Here is an 18,912-nt window from a genome sequence, read left to right on the forward strand (position 1 = left end):
CTACCATCTGGCTATCAGGTTAAACTATGTAGCTAGCACCCAGAGTTTAGATAACTAGTTATACTATGTGAATGGAACAGAGAAAAGGGCAGCAGCAAAGGGTTTTAAACTCTCAACAACAGACAGCATTCATGACCCTCTCATGGCCTTGCCCTCATGCCCCAGCGAGGAGACGAAACCTTTGTAACCCTTACAAGTGCACGTGCAGCTCTGCAGCACCTCCTCCCCTTCCTTCCTCCCAAGTGAGGCTGTTCAGCACATCAGCTCTCTATTCACAAATGGCTGCAGGATGACAGAGGCTCTGCTTTTCAGGATGTGTGTTATTGCTGGAAGTATTTCACCAAGCTTTCAAATGACGAGCAAGTAGATGTCTTTTGTAGCCCCTCTATGGCTCTGCCCACCCTGATTTTGACTTAAGGAAGTAAAATAAAAAGAGAAAGAAGCCACTGCACTTCTTGATTTCTTCTCTGATGCACCTCAGAAGGAAACAAGTCATCAGGTTTCACAAGATCCTCAGAGTCCTCTCCACTTCTTTTAATGATGATGTAGCCTTCTGGTAACCGGACGCATTTTCTTACTATGCTCTATTTTGAAAGCACAATCAACTAGGACCTAATTCTGCAGTCCATTAAAAGACAGCTGAAAGAGGGACCAATTATACCTCTGAAGAATATCTACAGTATCAAGAATCAGTTTCACTTGAAATACACGTTTCCACATACTTAGAGAAAAAAAAAAAAATCAAGTAGAACCATTCTACTTCCAGCTGTAAGAACTCTGACATCTGAATTGAAGCAAATTGAAATGCTCACTGTAAAGGAAAAGTTGCCATGAACAGGAATTAATTTCAACAGCTCCTGGGTAAATTGGAAACAAAATCTTTATTGTAAGAGGAAGAAAAATAGTTTAAAACATACTGAAATGCAGGAAGCATACTAAAGACACCAAAATGGGAGTATTTCCAGTTTGGGATAGATAAAGAGTATGGATTCACTCAACAGAGGAACCCTGACCATATTAATATCAACATTAACCAGGCAGAGCATGTAGATGGACATAGTTGACATATTTCCAAGATGAGTAACACCCTCCTCCCTTTCTGTCCACCATAATATTTGGGAAGCTAACTTTTGTTCCATGTCTTGACTTAATTCCCCTCGGGCCAAAATGAAATCAAAGTTCAATCAGGGAAGAGACAGCAAGCAGAACAAAGAGGGACATGCTGGAAAATGTGGTCTCCAGTTATCCAAACATCCAAGGCAGAAACAGAACACGAGTCAGAATTAACACAAAGGCATGGATTGTTTGTGCTTTCATCCAAAAAACTGGAAAATAATCAACACATACTTCTCTATAATTCATCAAGATGGAGGTGCTACTGAGACACTGAAGGAAGCTTTAAGTGTCTCAGGTACATCAGGGATGTTTAACTAGCAAGCCACCAGACAGGCTATGGATATATCAACACAGTGTTGTTGGTAAGCATCAGGACAAGTCTCAGCTGGGAAAATCAAGAAAGTCAAAATCAGATATGCTGAAGCAGTGACTTTCAAAGCACACTAAACCCTTCAATAAACCCCTTTTTTCAGGGGAAAAAAAAAAAAAAAAAGGCATCATTTCCACTTTTTAATCACACACCACTGGAAGAGCAGCATTTAATCTCTTAGCAAGCACAGAAGCCATTCCTGGGAGGCTTAACAAAGCTTTCCAGTCCTCCTGTATCCTTGCAAATTTTCAGCCCATCCAGCCATCATCCTGTCTAAAGCAGAGAGCTTCTTTTAGTTATGCACTGACTAGAAGGAAGCTGCTACCCAGAGGTCAAGTTGTAAAACAGTTCTGATAGGAAACAACATTAAGTACCCCAAAGCAGCATTATCCTCTGACTGTTTGGGGGAGACACTGCTACCACCAGCAGCACTTCAAACACTCCAAAAGCAACACACCAGGAAAAACAAGTCCTAGCATCCAGCCAAATACAAAATGAAAATCTCCCTTCCAGGGCCTTGTAAATTCCAAACAGCAGAGAGGGCTTGAAAATGTCCAGGAGGATTGGCTGAAGTGGTGGCGTCACTGATGCACACCCCTGCTGTCATACCAGTACACAATCCCAAACTAAAGTAGGCACTGATCTGAAAAAAAGAAAAAAAATCCTCTGGATCCATCATATTCCTTTTTCCAAGCCTAAAACAAACAGTCGTGCAATGTTCCAGCCCAAGTTTCTAAAATGAATAATTGCATTCTTCAGAGCTTTGCCTTATAATTATGGACACCTTCAGAGAAATCAGATATCCTTGTAGGTTTGGATTAAACTACTTGCAGAATGTTTACACAGAGTACAGATATCTCCTTATGTTGTTAAATCTAAATAACAGCAGACACTGTTCACATAAAAAGAAGAAGAAAAAACTACTATCTTTTGAGGACAATTTCTGTGGTGATCTTAAAGAGTTCCAAAAAATCAAGAGAAACAGAGATATTTAAAAGAGTAAAATAAGATGTGAAAAGAGCATTCCAGAAAGTGCCCCTGTTTCACTGACACAGTACATGCAAATGAGAACACTGCATCCTTGTTTCTTCGAGGCAAAAAAAACCCACCACCCTTCATGCTAGATGAAAGGAGTTGCTAAATTATAGCTATAGGTTTTTAACAAGAGTTCACAAGGTTTTCTTCCTTAAGCTCTGTTTAGATAAAGTGCTTTAAAACAGAAATTCACCCTTTCTCAAGTTCAAACGAGATCGTAGTTTCCTGTCGTTCTAAACTTCTCTGTACCTCTCTCAAACCACCACTGCTTGTTCTCAGCAGCAAGGGTTCACCAAAAGCTAACAACCCAGCCAGTGCCCCTCACACAAGGTGGGATGGGGGGGACACTTCACATATTTGAGACATGGCATTTCCATGGATGGGAAAGCAGGTAGCGATAAGCATTAAGAAAATGAGAGGGAACAATGCCCATGCAAAGCCTTCTGTATAATGTGTTAGTCCCCCTTGCTTTTGTTGCTGTACCCATATGGATGAAAACCAAGTCTATCTACCAGAAATTAACAGCCATGCAAGGTGAATTTCCTGAATTGCCACTGTCCAGGGCCAGGAAAGGAACCTGTGGCAGTGTCAACAAGCTCTCTTGTCATGCCATGCCTTCATGAGAAGAGATGCAGAAGATTGTACATTCACCTTTCCATCCCTCTCTACTTCTAAGCAGTAATTTCCCCTCATCCATCAAGTGAGAGAGCAGTAGAGCACCAAGGTCCACAGCATTCAGGAATAAAAGGTGGGGGGATGAGGTTTATTAGAAAACTGCTCACATTTCATTCAAGTAATCCTGTCTGCTTCCAAGCAGATTTCAGAAAAATATCTGTGTTCTGCTGAATAGCTTTAATGGGATTACCTTTAAGGCTTCTCTAATAAATGGTGTTATTAAGTTGTCTGGCTCATACTGAGACTTATATATATCCACTGGCACTCCCCTCTTTTTCAGGTTTTGTTACAAATTGGAATTAGTGTCTATCTGGTGTTGGGTTTCATGTTTTAAAGAGGACTGAGTTAAAGGAAATCTTCTAGGTAAAGCCCTTTTTAAAATTTTCCCTATGTTAAAAAATTTCTTTCACCCTACAGAACACGTCCTAAAAGGGATTAGATGCTGTTCAGTACAAATCTGCCAGGAAGTCTAAATCAAGATTTCACAGATCAAACACCGGTACAAATGACTGTAAAGAGCTAAGATTTTGCAGGAAAATAAAATTATCTCAGATTTCTGAAGGCAGTCTAAAAGTCCAGTAGAAACTAAAAAGAGTGGGCAGGGTTTGAAATGACATAATGTAATTCTTTCAGCCTCTTAAGGTGAGTCATTTAAAAAAATATTTATATATATATATATTTTTATAGTGAATACTCTTAGAGGGCTGGGCTGGACTGGAATGTTTTGAACTTGATGAAAAGTCTCTGTAAATGAGAAAAAAAAAGACATTACATTCAAGAAGGTCTTGATTAGATGCCCTCAAAATCAAAAATAAATACATACTTGTGGTATCCTAATACTGAAACAAACACAAATGAAGAATTGTTAAAACAGTTCACCTGCATTAAGGCAATCCATGGAAACAACACAAAACCCTAGAGCTACTGTATCCAGATAAGGTTTTATTGAAGGAAATTCCCTACGGCATTACATTTAAAGGGCCTATCCTCTTGTGGGGTGTTCTGCAGTATAAATGGGGATCATAAGGAAGGCTATGGCTGTGTCAGTGGTGCCAGCATCTTTGACATACATCTCATTTACCCGTGGCAGGAGGAAAATGGGCCCTGACTCTAGCATGCCAACAAATTTTAGGGCAAGACAATTCATTTTTCCTTTTATGGCTTGATCCTCCTCCTCTGTTGTCAGGAGAAGCTTTTGTTGACTCTAAGAGGTGTCTATTTCAAATAGTTTTACGTGGCACTGCTGAAAGATGCAAAACAGTTGACTGCTTCAAAAGCTCTTTTTACTTTAGTTTGGATAGCTAGGCTTACAGGAGAAGATGCTTTCTAAATAGTTACACTCAGTTAACGTGTTGGTGTGTAGAGCCAAACCCCTAAACCAATGAATTTTTAGGCAAAGATTTTTCTTAATTATTTGTTGCCGTAGAGAAACAAAGAACACTGTTGATTTTTTTTGTTTTGTTTTGTTTTAATTTGGGGTCTCCATTTTGATATGTGGGATCTCAAAAAGCTAGAACTTCAAATAGGAGAATGCTAATATAACACAAGAAACCTGCGTGGGTTTTGTTTTACACGTGGAAATAGAACAGATGAGTTTCAAAACTGCAGTAAAAATAACTGAGCAATTGCCAAGACCTGTAGTCATGATCCGAAGATTTCACTCACTGAGCAAATACCCTTGAAACTCCCATTATGGTTTGTGAATCAGCCGCTGCCTTACTTTCTTACAGATATCATCACTACAAATAAAAATGCTGAATCTCTGGGGAGATCAGACGATTCAGGTCTCTGTTCTCTGGGCCTTTTGTTTTCTGGGGTGTGCATGGGATTCCTATTCTATTTCTTGGAAATAGAAAAAAGGCCCTCAAGATTTAATGCACCAACCAGCCTCCTGTTTTCTCAATATAAACCTGACCTTTCCTACCTACCTTGTAGAAGGAGGAGTTCAAAATACAAGAAACCATACTTTGACAGCCCTATACGTTCTGCTCAGCATTTTATGCTGTGAGGAATCTCATTACTTTTAGTTGGACTCCTCCTGTTTTTCACTATTTATCGTGCAATCAAAAGCTCACCCTACATATATCAATCTAGTGTTGTATCAAATATCCTGTACATTATCAGTTCAGCCTGAAGATGCCAGTAATCAAGGAAAATATATCCTGAAAACATGATTCTGAGGCTTAAGTATAGATTTACACTACTTCACCTCTGTACACAGCATAAGGTGAAATCATTCTTTTTCCAGTTGCATTGGAAAAATCTACTCATGCACAGCTTTTATATGTTTTTCTAGTGACTCCCAATGGACATTACCAAGCCAGCATCACTCCTGAATTTCCAGGCAAAGATATGGGTCCCTGAGGTAAAAAGGGAGCTGTTCAAGAGAATGAGTCCTTTTTTGGGGATGACTCCTTTCAAAACAGCGTTGCTACTATATCTGAAAGATCAGAGAGCCGTTATCCATGATTCATTTTTCACTGACTCCTCCATACAGATATTTAGACAAACAAACAAACAGTGGAAGAGAATGCAAAATAAAACCATGAGTAAAATTTTCATAAGCACCTGAGGAACACAGGCCCCTATACTCCGCTTTAAAGAATGATTTATACATCATGGCCATGTTAAAACTCATATTTGTGATCCAAACAAATTTTCATCATTTGACCTGTGTTTCTAACTGGATGGTACAAGCAGTGAGTCATTTCTGAAAGCAGTTCAACATTTTTATTAATTTATCTCAGCATATTTATGGACTCAAAGTTTTATTTATTTTTCTCTCTCTGATATTTAAACATCTTTGTTGCACATACTGCCATAGAACATCACAGCTGTTCATTCAGAGCTGGGCAAGGGGAGGTAAGCATGTTCGGATTATGGAAAGAAAAAGGAAACAAAGTGATTTTATTTACTTGCAGAGGTAAATGGAGAACCTTTCCATATTAAGAAATACTTTCTCCCAAGGGAAAGAATCTGGCTATGATCAAGAGAAGCTGTGAATAACCACTGGCTGTGATAAATGAATATATGGAGATGGAAAAAGAAGGTATTACTGATAAAAAAATCTTTTGCTGTAATTCAGTGTCAAGATTCAAAACTCAGCAGGACTTTCTCGATATCTGATCAAGTTTAGGATGTTCTGATGACATTTCTTATTCTTTTTTTTTTTTTCCTGTGAGAAGGATGGAAAGTCACAAGTATGAGTAATAGAAATGTAATAGTCTTTTATCCAAAGGACTCTAAGTCCAGTCCTTTTTTAGATGTGCTAGAAATTTCCCTCTCTGTTCCTCACAACCTGTTTACATTTCTAATCTTCATGTGGTGCCTATTAGCAAGAGCATAAATATGGAATGTTAAATTTCTGTGTATCCCAAACTATCTACAGCCCTGAAGGATTCAGGAAAAATTAAACAAGAGAGTAGGCATGCTTCCAGAAATAACACAGCTTTAACAAACACATGAAATATTTATAGAACATGTAAAGAACAAAGGAAATGCAGCATTTCCTCCATGTACGACTTCTATCAGTGTTTCAGGAATACTAGTTCCCTCCCATGTTGCTACTCTGAGGAGAAGGACCACAGCTAATAAATTCTCCCAGATTAACCTGATTTTGTAAAGAACACACATTCCAGTGACATATCAATTGCAATCCACAATTGTTTTGTTAGTTTAGTTAAGCTTTTGGAAAAGGAATCTTCCAGTATATCTTTTGGCTGCAGAAACACGAGCCTTACTGGTAGCAAAACCCGCAGCAGAGAAGTAATTGCATATTGCATTGTGTAACCAAACAACGTTATAACTGAATATGCAAAGTGTCTGTTGCTGTAACAGCAAATACTTATGTAGTGTAACCTACAGGAAATAAATTAATAATAATAATAAAATATATATGCATGACCAGAGTCTCATTCAGATACCTTGGGCTACACAGCATCTCTGTAAAAGACTGGAAAATATTACAGAGGACATCCTATTATTGCTTGAGTTACCTAAAATCGCTACATTGGTCTCATCTAGTACGGTGCATGTAGGATTGCTCCTTTAATTTTAAAATGGCATATTACAAAGGAGAAGGTACCTTAGAGAAAGTTCAGAAGATGGGGAATATAAGTAAAATATAAATAAAAAGCATGGTTATGGGTCCAGGGACACAAGGTATCAAAAATTTAACAAACTTCAAAAACAGTTTTAATATTTATATCAAAGCCAAAGTTTCCAGATTTTTTATTTTTCTGTAAGAATATTTTTAATGATTAAGCTTTTGTACTTCAATATTTAAGCCATGATCTATTAGAGATGCAGATAAGGCCAACTGAAAGTGAATTACCCTATATTTGCATGTAGCAGAGTTCTTGCACAGTCTCCAGTAGTGCTTGCAGTAGGTTGTGGACTACCAGAGCAAAGGTGCCTTGATTCGAGTCTGAATAGCAATGCATGCCCATTTCTGCATCTGTTAAATGAGGCACAGAAACAACTCTAAATTTAAAGATGGCCACTCCGTGGTAGACCAGAAGAAAGTCTAGACTGTTATCTCAGTTATGTAGTTCATCAAGATATTAGATATTTGGATAGCAAATAAAGATGTACCCTAGGGCAAGAGGGGAATAGAGATGTACGTTGGACAGAAAGAATTCTTGAGGATATATGGATGGAGGCCACTGTTCTTGGTGGTGAAGAAGGGCGAAGCTGAAGTGCTACAGGGTGCTTTCCTATAGATTCAAATGCTCAACAACCCAGTATCCTACAGTTTATGGGTAAGTAACCAACACCATGCGGCCCTGTAATCATGCTGCAGGTGACTCTCCCATAAACATGAGAGGATAAGTTATAGATCCTCTGCCTTTGTCTCCCTCTCGCCTGACAAGAGGAGTCTGCTTATAAAACATGCAGGTCAACTTGCATGCAAAGCAGCTCTTCAGCTTCTGCTCAGTTATGATTAGGTCTAAACAGTGCGACAGCTTATTCACAGGCACTTAAAATTTCTTAACTCTATTGTCTAGGCACTGCTTCAGGGACGGAAAAAGAGCCTCATTTACACATTTAAAATATACCTATAATAATGAACTAGGTCAATCTGAAAGTCTTATTCCTACAAGCACAGGAGAATAAACTTTAACTAACTTTTCTTTTCTCAAAAAGAAAGACAGAAAAAGGCAAAAGAGCACATTGCCAAAGAAGCTACGGCCTCCACAAATGCTCACTCTCCTGATAGGACATAAACTGAAGGCACACAATCTTCTCTCCCAGATAACAATCCATGACACTCAGCAAGTCACCAAGGGGTGCCCTAGGACTCCATTTGTCAACCAGGGACTGCTGCACAAGGAGGTTGAAGCTAGTGAGCTTCTCCCAGTGCTCTTTGCTGAGCTGGTGCTGTGTGCTGAGCTTTCTGCAAATCCATGTGTAGCTGTGACTGTTCAAAGATCGAGTCTCACATCAGAGCTTTCTCACAATTCCTGACCTTGAAAAAAAAAAAAAAGGCAAAAAAGTCAAAAAGATAGAAAACTGGAGCCAAAAACTGACCTACGCTGAGAAGTTTGAGCTTCTTTTAATATATCTAAAAATGAAGATGGAAAGAATTACAAGTAACTATTTGATTTTTCACATAAGTGAAAGATTATATACACACTTACAAATATCTTTTGCCTGGGCTAATGGAAATCTTTAGGCAACTTTAATTTAGCTGCTGTTAACATTCCTGCTACAACAGAGTCAAGTGCAAAGTGCATTGTAAATACTAGAGCTGTTTATAACCTGAAGGGCAAATTCAAATCCTGTTTAATTTCCTTACCGTTGTTCGTAAAAGTCATTTCAAGAATAGAAGCATGATGTGCAAACACAGCAAATCTCCCACTTTTATCACCACATCGGAACAAAGCAGTTCTCTTTTCCAGCTTCGCTACCATTTTTGGAAGAGAGAGAAAATTTTATTCCTAATGGTGGAGAGGGACTCCTGACAATCCAGAGGTTCCTGGGCTTAACAGCGACAACAAGTCCCTCTCAGATGTGACAGATCATTCGCATTGGTACTTCTCAGCATTGAAAGCCACGAATGGTTGCTCAGCCCATTACCCGGCTGATAGGAAAGGCAGTGCAACCAGCAGCATTGTGGCCCATGGTACCGGAGGCTTGCTGGCATTTGAGAGCAGGAGAACCCAAGGGACCCAGCAGAGAAGTCAACACTTTCTTGACAAAAATAAGTGGTTGCTAAAAATAAGAGGTTGTACACATTCACAGGGATCCAGGCCTAGTTGCGAATGATTCATGCACATGGGAAGGAGCCAGATTCATGGATGCATGAGGTTGCAGCAAATAGTTCATGAGTTGCACTCCTAATGCTGAATGGTGCAAACATCTTCTGGACAACAGAGATGTGGACGGAAATAATCTGATGTCTTTTTCATTCTGGGAGACACAGAAAGGTCTAGGATGCTTGAAAACAAGGTCTAATCTACTGCAGGATTTATAGACAGTCTTAATCCAGGAACAGGGACTAAACAGAAGGTAGAATGGAAACTGACTAGTCATCACTGAGAATATATCTAAGTTTTAACTTGAAAACAAACAAACAAGAAAACACTTCAAACAAAACATGGAAAACTATTAGAAAGAAAAAAAAAAGTGAAAATCCTGGGGGCAAATTGGGATTTTGGGTTCTATTTATGCCCAAAATAACCCCAATACCTTCTGTCTGGCTCTTTGACCATTAAAAGTTCTTAGAATACTTTGTCTACTTGCCAATTTGTCAGTCATCATTTTTATAGTCAAACTTGTAACTTTTATTCTAGCTCTTTTTTTTTTTTCCTTCTTACTGGGGATATTGTTGGGCCACTTAATTGGTGATTAGATCCATAATCAGTGCCTTTTGGCTGTGTGAAGGAAAGAGAAACATTAAAATAGCGATGAAGGTTTAGTTAAAGGTGACTGAGTTCATCTGAAAGCACTGTCATTCTGTACTTCTAGGGTAAGAGCATTTTGTTATCCATTTGTTATGCTCTGGTTTTGTAGCAATACTTACTTCTAAATGGACTGGATTAAGAACAGATTTCCAGCTTTTAAAAAGATCTTCACAGTTGGCCACACAGAGAAGAAAAGTTGGAAGCAAAATCATCTGCAGGAGATAAAATATCATTTGCAGCTCTTGTTTTCCATGCCGTCTGTGATGAAACTATATTTAGGTGACAATGGGGCCTTTTCTATCCAGATCTTGGCTGTTGCTCTGTGATGCCCTTGCGAGGTCACAGCCCATACCTTTCTGATGACGCTCCGCTGCTACGACAAGCGTCCGCATTCCTGGACGGGCATGCCAAGCTCAGAATGGGACCACTGGAGAGAATGTGGGTTATGAGGGTTAAAGTCCTTATTTAGTCACTGACAGGACTGAAGAGCAGCAAATGTAGCATGAAAAATGACATGCGAAAAGAAGACAGAATCATCTGCAGAAGTACTTAGTTCAAAGGTTACCCCAACAGAAAAGACCCCTGATAATTTGCTATTAACAGAGATCTTGCATGTAGTTCATGCTTTTAAACTGAGGGAAGGAATCCATTTCTTTCTTGGAAAGATATTTCATTTCCAGAATTTCTAAATCTTTGAACTGTCTGGACAACATTACATGTTGGGACGATGATTCCTTGGAGGTCCTCTGCTCGTGTCCCTTCCCAAGGCCCAAAACAGAGCAGGGCAAACAGAGCCAGGAAAAGAAGGTCTTTCTCAGGTGGTGCCCACACTTCTACTGCACAGGGCTGCAGCTTGCCATTTCTGACTATTTATGTGTAGTGACCCCCACTGGGTGTCACGCAAGCCATCAGAGAGCTCCAGGGAGGCGGACATCTCTTGAGAAGTGGGGATACTGCAGCCGTATGCTCCAACGAAACATACTGAGAGGCACTGAAAAATGTTATCTTGCTCCTGGAAGAGGACCAGCTAAAGTATATTAATGCCACATGCAGCCTGAGGTGCAAGTCATCAGACACTGGGTGCCAACAAAATGGCATTGCTGCACTGTCTCCTGCCTAAATCACATACACAATCTCATTCTCAAGGAGAAAAAATTGTAAGTGCAGTAGTCTAAACAGATTATTGTCAACTAGCATACATGTTGATGTTGAGTCTATGTAACGGCACCTCTGAAGTGACTAAAAAAATACCAAAAAACAATACAAAAAAAAAAAACAACACACCAACAACACCAAACCAACAACAAATATGACACACAATGAAAACAAAACAGATTATAGTTGAGAATTAGGTTTACTATCTCTGATGGATTTCTTTCTGTATAATGATCTGCAGATGTCTGCTTATAATGTAAGTTAAATACAAATGAGGAACCTCAGACTGTTTGCTCCTTATTTGCAACTGCTTACATTTTGTAAGTACTGTACAGTACAAGCGGGCTGGGTAAAATCCTGACCCACGCTGCAGTCACCATGTAGGTGTTGGTGCTGAGCCTCAACAAGGCCAGCATCACCCACAATTTGCTAATTCCTGAAAACATCCTGTAATGTGTTTAAATAAACCCCTGAGCTCTGCAGAGATGTATGTATACAGACATTTATATTGTCTCTATTGATGTGAAAAGAATGACCGGATTAGGAATAGAAAACCCAAACACCATGCACCAGCTTTTGACAGTTACTCTGTTAGCCCAGGTCACAGATGCAGCACGAGTTCAGGCAGTATTTCAGGGAAATATTGTTTGAAAGCCACGGCTCCTCTCTGTCCAGACCCATTAGTGTGAGAGACTATTGTCCACAAGAGATGGTGCCTGCAGACACCAAAAGCAGGGGACAAACTGAGGACCCACCACTGCAGACCACACGCGGACACTGCCCTGCACCCTATGCAAGCGATGCCAGTGCTGTGCATCCCAGAGCCCAGGCAGAAGAGGAAGCAGCTTCCTTTGGGAGATGAAAAGCTCTGGGGATAGGATGCTGCCTACCTTTCTTTAAACATGCAGATTTGTTCGAGGCTATTAAAGAGCTACCGCATGGCCTAAGATACCAGCATCTGACCTGGTTACTTTAAAAGAGAGCAATTGGAAAGAATAATCATGGCAGAGTTTGCAGAACGGCTAATGTCTCAAAATGAGCCATGCTGAAGAAACTGGAAGTAGGGCTGTAATAATGTTTTATACTGTACTTATTTTTATGATCCTTGCATAGCATATTGGAAGCAGCTGTGCCATTTTTGAACACGGGGGAAATGTGATGGACCTATTTATTAAAGGGGGTTAAGAGCCCCAGGTGGTCTGGAGATTTAAAGACCAGGAAATACCAGAGACAAATGAGAAAACAGGACGATCTAAGCCATACCAGTTGAAATAGATTTTGATGATAAGGCACAGCTATATGTCTTACAGTCTAAGATGGATATGTCGCAGCAGGGACAGCATTACTGAATGGTATTGTGAGCGATAATTGCACAGTCTCCTTCCAGAGGTTATATGCCCTCTCCCTCCAGATTCACTGAACCTTGTTATACACTGCTAACAAACCTACAGTCTTTTTCTAAAAGCACAAAAATACCTGGGATTTTTATATCCCAGTGTTATAAAGTAACAGTAATTCATAGACTTTGTGCAAGAGTGTTTCCTTGCCAGGAATTGAGCCCCGAGGAAACCCAACACATTCAGATCAACACAGAAACACACAGACAAGGTCAGCCTCCACATAATACACTGATGTTGCTGCTTAATACTAAAAATCAGGCTTTCCTCTTTCTATCATTCTTATTCCATGGAAAATACACATGAAAGAGAGAGGCTTTTCAAATGTGTTTTAGTCCATCAGGCATCTGTAGGTCATCTTGTTCTGGAAGCCTACATACTTTGCAATAGTGCTGGTTTTTATCCAACCTGAATTTGATCATTTATTCTTATTATGTAGAGAATTGTTTAGCAAGAAAATTGCAAATCCCCACAGAGAACTTACAGATCATCTCCATATATTTGCTATATTCCAAGCTAAAGCCATTCAGAGTGAAAACTGACGCAAAATTTAGACAGTGGAACAAATACAAAGCCTATGGACGTCAACTGATTTCAGAGCTCGTTTTGTAAGGCAACAGCATCTTGCTGCATTTTATGCCACTAAGTCTCCACTGAACTCAGTCAAGTGTTCTGAGTAAATACCATCAGAAAGGCTAGTATTTGGCCAAACTGAAGGCGGTGGGAAAGCTGCCACCCACTTCAATGAGGCCACGATTTCACCACAAATATCTCAACCGCCTACACGCGCATAATGATGCCACATAACTCTCAGCATATAGCCTGCCTTGCAGGCCTTTCTGCTGCCGGCTGTTTCTTTGTTTGCAAACAGGCTCAGAGCAGCATCACCTACAGAAATTTTCATTAACCAGATCAGCGATGGACCATTATCACTCCCACGTGCAATTGGTATGCACCCAGCAATTGTATGCACTCAGCATACAGTGACATACTCAGAATGTCCAGCTGATGATTCATTTTCATACTGTCTGGAAACAGCAATGTGTGGCTTATAGTCAATAAATAAAGCCTAGGCACAGTGGAGTGAGTGTGCTCAAAACACAGTCTCCATTTGACCATGAGATGGGGGAGTTTCAGCTGCTAGTCAGGATGGGAAGCAGAGTCCCTGAAATTTGTTGCAGAGGGAGAATTCTGTGAAAAACATTAACTACAAAAGCATGCAACTATGTGAATACAGCCAGGCTGCCCTGAAACTGCAACCCTGGCAGCTCCAGGGGAGTCTCTTGCTGGAAGCAGCCTGAAACAGTGGCCCCTGGAAGCCTGGGACATGGAGTCGCCCTCTGGATATGATGACAGCATCTGACGGGAGAGAAACCCACCCCAGGCACTTGCCTTTTGAACCTCGGTGGCATTTTGATCAGCGTTTCAATGTAAATACATGCTTTGGCCAAAACACACTTTCACTCTGAATAGCTTCAAGAAGAATTTAGCTTTCAGACGTTCATAGCACCAAGTTATTTCTTTCAGGGAAAAAACAGTTCTAGTGGCAATTTGTTCTAAAAAGTGCCCGTACACTGGATTTACACCACTGGGAAATGAAGAATCAGTCCCTCTTATAAATTACTGCTATTTGGTAATTGCTTCCTGAGATAATCCACGTTATATTCCTTCCAGACATTTTAAACCAGCTGCTCAGCTATTGCAATTTTATACTGGAGCAGTCTGTGTGGGTCCTGGCAAATAGACTGATGTTCTGGACGACCAGAAGGCTTGGTACTTTCTCTATCAAGACTACCTTGTTCACAACAGGCAAAAATTAATCATCTGCCCTTTTAGTGCTGGGAACTTGTCACGAGTTTAACTCCTTACCTGTCAGGAAGAGTTATTGCATTAATGACCTCACAACATTTTTCTGAGTGAACAAGTGCTTCCTGATAATGGCTAGGCAAGGTATTTGTGCTAAAATGCTGTAGGTTTTATAAAGCAATGTATGAAATGGGACAAGAAAATGAAAGTACAATAAAAATAAATAATGAGTACCAATGAAAGCAATGAAAATAATTTAGATAACGAGTATGTTTAGATAGCAAGCATATTCATCTTTTAAGTTTATAATAGCATATTTTAAAATATAACATGGTACTAGGTGAGGGTCCTGAGAAATCCTTCAAACTGGCATTCAGACCAAGATTTACAGATTTACACAGCTGGGGTTTGGTCCTTCTCTACCCCAATAAACTCATTTACTAGGACAGCATTGTAGAAATGAGCATCCAAGTGTCTGTGTGCCCATGCTAACTATGTGTCTGGTGATTCCATTTTAAAAAGCAAAACAAACAAACCAACAATTACGAATCAATACCATCTTATACAAATTTATTAAATGAAATATATAGTAATAATGTTTTTAAGTCTTTAAATGAATCTAGAAGGATTGTGGGAAACCTCAGCTAGGAGTATTTGTTCTTTTTTGTCAGAAGAAAACAAAGCTCATTGGTATTTATTTTTTCCACGTTGCTATTAAAACTTACCTATATTTTAACCTGAACTTTACTACTTGAAGTGAGGTTAGATGGCCAACTGATCCTAAATACCTTAAACGCACATAGCAAAATTTACCATTTAAATGATCAGAGGATAGCGGTTAAAAGAAAACAAAGCACTATTACCGATAACTTTTACCAAAGAGCATAAATAACACTTCTGAGGAAAAAAATGCATGCACCCAACCCAGTTTTGCATAATTCTCAGTCAAGTGGTGAGCCTTTCTCAGAAAACAGTTTGGCAGAGAAGGGAACTCGGTGCCCTTCTGCTCCAAATAAATAACAGCTAGCTGTTTAGCCTTTTCCTTCCCTCTTTCTCCAACAATGCTTTACAGCAGAAAGGCACGTTTTCCTCAGTTACCCACAGACGGGGGGTCAAATTTGAACTACCGAGACTATCCCTTCAATTAAATAAAAGAAGTCATCTCAGTGTCAGCCCTGCTATTGCCTCATGAGAAGTTGATGAGGTTGATCGAGGTTGATATTGTGAGAATAACTTACTTTGATGGCATCATTTCATGTGGTTGACCAAACTGTAGTCTGATAGCCAAGGCTTACAGCCACTACTGATTGCTAGTTGTTTCAGTTAGCGATCACCAGCTAACATTGTCAAATTTCACTCTCACAGTAATTATTTTACAGATCAAGCTATACTTTATTCATATTTATATACCCTGTTCTGAGATACAAAAGAGACATATAAGTTTAAAAAGAGATTGGACTTTCTATTTTAGATGTCCTCAAAATGATCCATCCTGTAATTGTTTCTCCATTTTCAGAGTATTTGGACTTTAAAATAATTTCCCAGTTACATAGGTAATAAAAACAAAAGCAAAGTGGTACTGAAACTAAGGTAACTGCTCTGGCTAACAAAGCATTAGCCAAGCCTGGAGGTAATGTGAAAGGAGCTCTTTCCACGGGATTATGTAGACATGATCCAGAAGAGATATTTCTTTCAAGATTTCTTCCACTCTCCTGAACCACAACAAACCTTGTAAGACTCTTCAAACCTATAACATGCTTAGGAAGCGCAATCTCCAATGATCCTATTAAGAATAGCTAAGTGTCTGTTGGAAGGACAAAGAAAGCTTTAACGTACATTAAGGACAGAGATTACGGAAAGTAGAATTTTAATCCCCAGAGAAGAGCTTACAAGCAGGAGAAAGTAATGAAAAGTCCTCTTTTCCCTGTTCCCTAAAATCTTTGATGGAAGCCAAGGCTCAGCATTGAAATGGGAAGAAGAAGAAGAAAAAAGGAAAAAAAAAAAAAAAAGGATTAATGCATAAGGATCTGTTGGTGAGATATCATCCAGGAAGGGTAAACAAGGCTAGGGAAGAACTTCACTTCCTAAATCATCTTTGGCTCAACTTTCTGTCTTTCAGGGGCAAAAAAGAGTTGTCCAAAAGTAGCAGAACAAACAGAAACCTTTTGTTTTTTTATTCCACCATCTCCCAGCTCCTTCTGACTCAATGTAATTTTAACAGCCCCGACAGGGAACAAACCATTCCTAGGTACTCCTCTTCCCTGGCTAACACAGAGTTAAGAGTTTGGAGATTCATACTCTCCTGCTGCTGCTGTTGCAGAGTTCTTGTACAATAAGCATCCTAATATTTGCTATTAGAAAACACTCTTTGAATAGTCCACAGCAGTGCTTAGACTAAGCCAACAAACAAGAAAAAAAAAGAAAAAAGAAAAACAACAACAAAAATATTTTTTTAAGCTTTGCTGAGTCCTGAAAATTTAAGATTGTTTTTTTTGGAAGAACAATACCACATACTTCCACTGAAGTTAGCAGGAATTAATGTGTTATTTCAATATTCCATTTTCAGGCTCACACCCAAATAGCTGGGTTGATTATAACACATATGACAGTTTAATGAATAGTAACAAAATAAATCTACAAATTATTCCATGTCAGGCAATGGAAACGTTCTGAAATCCTGAAAGTACACCACCTTGTAAACAAGGAGGAATAAAACCCAGTGGTAATGAGATAACAGTTGTCAGAACCATGTGCTTTTGCTAGCCAGGTTTAGATAACTTTTCTTTGCCTGAACCTCAAAGCACATTTTGCTCACATTTTTGCCCATTCAGTACAATACTACAACCTCTGATGAAACAAAACAAAAGGGAAAAATTCCTAGTTGCACTACAGGCTTGTGCAATACAAATGTATACTATGCTTGGCATCAGAAAAGGGAAAGATTGAAGCTGCAAGGAATATATTTTACAGAGATGCAAAATTCTGTAACCAAAGTCTAGGGTAGGCAAGGCCAATTAGGCTGACTAGGTTGAATGTTAAGCTAAATTTGAATATTTCTCAAGAGATGAGAATGACATGTAGAAGGTTCAGTAATATTATTATTATGATTAAAAACAATATATTTGCATTCCGGTCATCATTCCCTTGGGATATGTACTGCTGGCAGATTATAGAGATTGCAGCTAGATGCTGCCACTTTGAAATATCCATGCACTTTGAGCCAGTAAAATACAATCCCCTAAAGAGTCTCTTATATGATATCGGAAATGTAAGCTGTGACTTCAGTTTCCAGCACAACACAACCAAAAATGCCATGTATCAACTGGAGAAGGAAATTATGAACATTTCCATTTGCTTACCTTTATTTGCCTTTAAGGATTAAGCATATAAACTGGATTAAAACAAAAAGCAACTGAAGGCCACAAGACAATTTCTTCAAAATTGGGAGAGGTATTTTTTACAGGTCTTTCTGTTTCAGTAGAGTTACAAGGAGGGTGGGCCCTTTACTCACTCATAACAATTTGCATCAGCTGTTAACCAATTCAGCTGCAGCCTGCAAATAAATTGTAGGTAAACATGGATCTGTTGTTTTCATGAGCTTTGAAATATCCATCCTGGGTGCATGGTTTTGTACTGAATCTACAAGATAGAATATGCAGTCCTAATGTCTGTTTGTGCCTTATGATTTACATTTAGAAGTAAACAACCACTCTGTATATTTCAACAAAATGACAAGTTTATAGTGCAAAAATCTCATCCCCCCGACCAGCGCATATATAAATATCTGTGTTCCTCAAACCCAGTGGTAGACACAAGAGAAATGATGGCTTTTTCTCTGACCTCCAAGATCTTAGATTGGGTCATGTGTTCAGCCTCAGATCCATTTGACCGTAAATACTTGCAAACCTCAACAACTCACAAGGCAGAAAATAGATTTAAGGTAAATAAACACTTCAGGCCCAGACAACATAAAAATACTCAGATTTTAATCTGACTGCCATGTTATTGATATCTGCAGAAGATTCATATGCTTTATAGCTCTTCTTTACAATAGTAGTGCATTGTCCTCTTTTTATCATCTGATAATTTATGATACAACTGCAAGGCAGTAACGTGGTGTCTTTACGTGCAGTTTAACACCTGACAAAACAGCTTCAAGAGCTGCTTTGGATCTAAATCCAATATAAACAATATAGGCTGCCATTTAATGCTTAAAAACATTTACACCATAAACAATGAAGTCCTTTCACTCCCCTTTGGACATTGCTTAAAGAAGCATGCTGATTTTGATGTTCCTTGAAAGTGACAGAAGTAATACGTAATTTAGACATTTGTTCAAGGAAGGTTCTTTGAATTCAACTGTTTTACTAGTTTTCAAGATTGCCATCTTCTTTGGGAACAGTGCATTGGAATATTAGATTTTGATTGTCATGCTGTAACACTTGACATTACA

General features: G+C 39.1%; 1 long non-coding RNA gene across 2 annotated transcripts in view; it reads right to left on the reverse strand.

Annotated features, from left to right (window-relative positions):
- LOC125184567 (uncharacterized) overlaps positions 1-18,912 on the reverse strand; it is a 151,898-nt gene extending 132,986 nt beyond the window's left edge. For both annotated transcript variants that reach the window (XR_007168786.2, XR_010831079.1), the window contains exon 1: positions 17,819-18,912. This is a non-coding gene — a long non-coding RNA (uncharacterized lncRNA). The remainder of the gene's footprint in view (positions 1-17,818) is intronic.

Source organism: Anser cygnoides, chromosome 4 (genome assembly GCF_040182565.1).
Source record: "Anser cygnoides isolate HZ-2024a breed goose chromosome 4, Taihu_goose_T2T_genome, whole genome shotgun sequence".
NCBI lineage: Eukaryota > Metazoa > Chordata > Aves > Anseriformes > Anatidae > Anser > Anser cygnoides.